Source organism: Polyodon spathula, chromosome 3, assembly GCF_017654505.1.
Source record: "Polyodon spathula isolate WHYD16114869_AA chromosome 3, ASM1765450v1, whole genome shotgun sequence".
NCBI lineage: Eukaryota > Metazoa > Chordata > Actinopteri > Acipenseriformes > Polyodontidae > Polyodon > Polyodon spathula.
This window is the reverse complement of record NC_054536.1, coordinates 96409581-96412944: the sequence shown is the minus strand read 5'-3', so window position 1 is coordinate 96412944 and position 3364 is coordinate 96409581.

Genomic DNA, 3364 nt, shown 5'->3' with positions numbered 1-3364 from the left:
GAACATAGGAAACATAAATAAATAAAAACTACTTGTCCGATGGACAGAGTATAACGGCAAAACTTGTCGTACGTCACACAAATCGTGTTGCCCGGGTGTCTGACTATACGAATTGCAGACCCTTGTTTTTGGAGCTGTGTCAATATGGGTGCTACAGTGAGGGTAGGTGCTTTTCTTGAAAAGTGAGAATGGACAGCATATTATATCATTGCATTGCTGGCCCCAGAGGCTTGCATTGGCAATGTTAAGAACTCAAAAGATCATTTTGTTTGGAGCAGTTGGTTTGGAAAAATACCATTTCAGTCTGAAATGAGTTGAAAGGAATGGGTGTTGAGCTGGGCTGTACAATTAGTAGAGCTTCGGCTATAAAGAGACAGCGCTGGATATCTGCCTCACATATATGGGGCCTTGATTGTGTTTTTGCAGTCAAATGATGAGAATCTTGCTGCTGGACAGGGACTGCATCACCACAGGGAGCACCTTGCTCCCACTGCCAAAAACACACACACATTACAGGAGGAGCCCAGCGAGTTGTACAGGAATTGGAAACACATGCTTTTTTACATTATTTCTTTTCAGAGGTGTCAAAGCTTAGTCTTGCACTCCAAAAGAATAGTGTCATTCTTCCAGAAGCTGTTGCAGCAGTGTAGAACTGTGTTTCACCATTAAAAGTATGGGAGGAAAGCTACGAAGAATGGCAAACTAGATTTACTAGCTTACATTTCAGGATATTAAACTGAAGGGCACCCAGACTCGTGCCCTGTTTAAAAATGACCTAAGATTGAAAACCTGTTGACATTGCAGTTAGCAGGTTTGAGACCAGGGCTGATGATTAAACATGATTAAACATGATTAAACTTTCCTCTGTGGAGGGGTTTCAGGAGGACGCTATTATTCTGTGGTTTTTAATTTTCTGCCATGATGCATGGTCTGGTGATCATCTTGATTTTGGTGACGAACAGTTAGAAGTCTTACTGAATTGGTATAGTGACCTTTTACCTAGGAATGGATGCAATTCAAACACTAGCCAAAGGTCAGTTCGGGATAAATCCTACATTGGTTTATGGGAGGTCATGCTAACAAGAGCCCTTTTTACACCAATTTAAAAAGTCTGCATTCAGTGGAAACAGTGCTTGTTTTGTCTATCCACAGCCCAATGTGAATGTGGATTTTCTGCACAAAACAGGATTAAATCCAAGCTACACAGTTCACTTAATGTGGCTGCTGTTGAAGATCTTGTGAGTCAGTGTAGAAGGCATCTTCCCTTAGTGTTTCAACCAGAGCCTTGTGTTAAGCTCTGGCTTTCCTCATGTCAGAGCAACCAAGAGTTTTTTTCAGTGTCATACTGGATGAGCAACAGAATACAGTTCAGTGGGAGGGATGGCCTCCCTGTCACAGTTGGGCTGTGTATACACTGTTCTGTATTCTCCAGTGTTTTAGGTTGGCAGGTCACACACGCATGCATTCTGTAAATATCCATCCTTATGCAGTGCAGATGGGTGTGTCTTGTGTTATCTGTAGAGTGTTGTATGTTGTTCGTCTTAATTGATGATGGCTGTCTGGTTGCTTGTGCTGCCTTGCCCCTTCCACTGCTTGTAAGGGGGTGGGAGAGAATGCAGAGTTAGGGTTAAAAACCCTAACATCGCATTTCCCTACTTTTTGTGGTTTTAATATCAACCCCAACTGATTCTTTAACAAAGTTTTTTGCGAAGAAAATATTTATCTGTATACACACACACACACACATACATACACATATAGAGTAGATGCCAGTTATTAGCAACCCTGATAAAGACAACTTTCAGTCGTTAACATTTTCACGGGAACCGATCCCATAGACTTTAATGTTAATGGATTTTGGATATTAGCGACTGTCTACTGCTTAATGTCAACTTTTATTTATTTATTTATTTTTTACAACTTCTATGGCTTGGGCACGCACACGACTACATTGTGCGTGCACATCGCATTGTCCATTTATGTATCAGTTTTCTAATGCAGCTGTACATTTATGAAGTCTGACTGTCATGTATCATCATGGCTTCAAAACGTGTAGAGCTTTCTATAGCCGAGAGTTTGGATTCTGGAGGCACTACGTGAACCCGGTGCTAAACAAGTATGGGTAGCAGAAAAGTTTGGCATCTCAAAATCTGTTGTATCCCGCATTTTTAAAAACTGTGTCAATGTTTTGAGGGAGTACGACAACACAAACCAAATCCGTAAGCGCCAGCGGGATAGCAAGAAGTCCGTAGTTGGCGATGCTCTGTGTCTCTGGTTTTGTCAAAAACTTGGGCAAGGTGCTCGCCTTCCTGGACCGTCCCTGAAACCAGAAAGCGACTCACTGGCAGCAGAGCAGAGGAAGGAGTTCAATCCTTCAGACGGGCGGCTCAGTCGTTGGAAAACACGATACAATGTGGTTCAAAGTACAGAACGTGGCCAAAAAAAAATGCTGACCTTATGACAGCTGTTGAAAGGAAGGCAGATACCTTACCTAGGATTTTAAACAAGTTCCAGCCACGTAACATTTTTAATGCAGACAAAACTGCTCTATTCTACCAAGGCTTTCCAGACAAAGGTCTTCGTTTTATGGAGGGAAGAGTTTACAGGAGGTAAAAAAAAAAAAAAGCTATGGACTGCATTACAGTGATGTGTTGTGCAAACATGAACAGGGATGGAGAAACGTCCTCTAATGGTGACTGGAAAAAGTAAAAGGCTTAGCTGTTAACCGAAAGATCACTTGTTGCTCCTTATGAGCTACAGGATGACAAGTTCACTGTTTGAAATGTGGCTGAAAAATTAGAACAGTGTCATCTGCCTTTTGATTGACAAATGCCCAGATCATACAGACAATATAGAGCTGTCACATATTGTGTTGCAATTTTTGCCTCCTTGCACAACCTCTGTTATGCAGCCGATGGACGTGGGTGTCATTCAGAACTTAAAAATGCCACTACTGTGCTCGTCTCAATGCCCGCATGATTGCTTCTGTGGATACTGGCCCACAGCTGTGAGCAGTGGAAGTTATAAAAACACCACGCTTCTGTGGATACTGGCCCACACCTGTGAGCAGTGGACGTTGTAAAAACACCACGCTGCTTGATGCACTTCACCTAGCTAAAGAGCCATGGGCTGCTGTTCTCCAGACTGTTTACAACTGCTTTAGAGCAGGAGGGCTTGTGTCTGCCACAGATAACACTGAGCATGTGGATATCGATGTCTGGAACGGCAACACTGGCAAAAACAATCTGACAGCAAAGGAGTTTGACACCATCGTAAAGTTTGGCAGTCAGGAGGAGACAGCAGGTGAGCTGACTGATGCAGAACTTTTGGAGACATTCAGAGCTGACAAGCACTGACAGGTGGA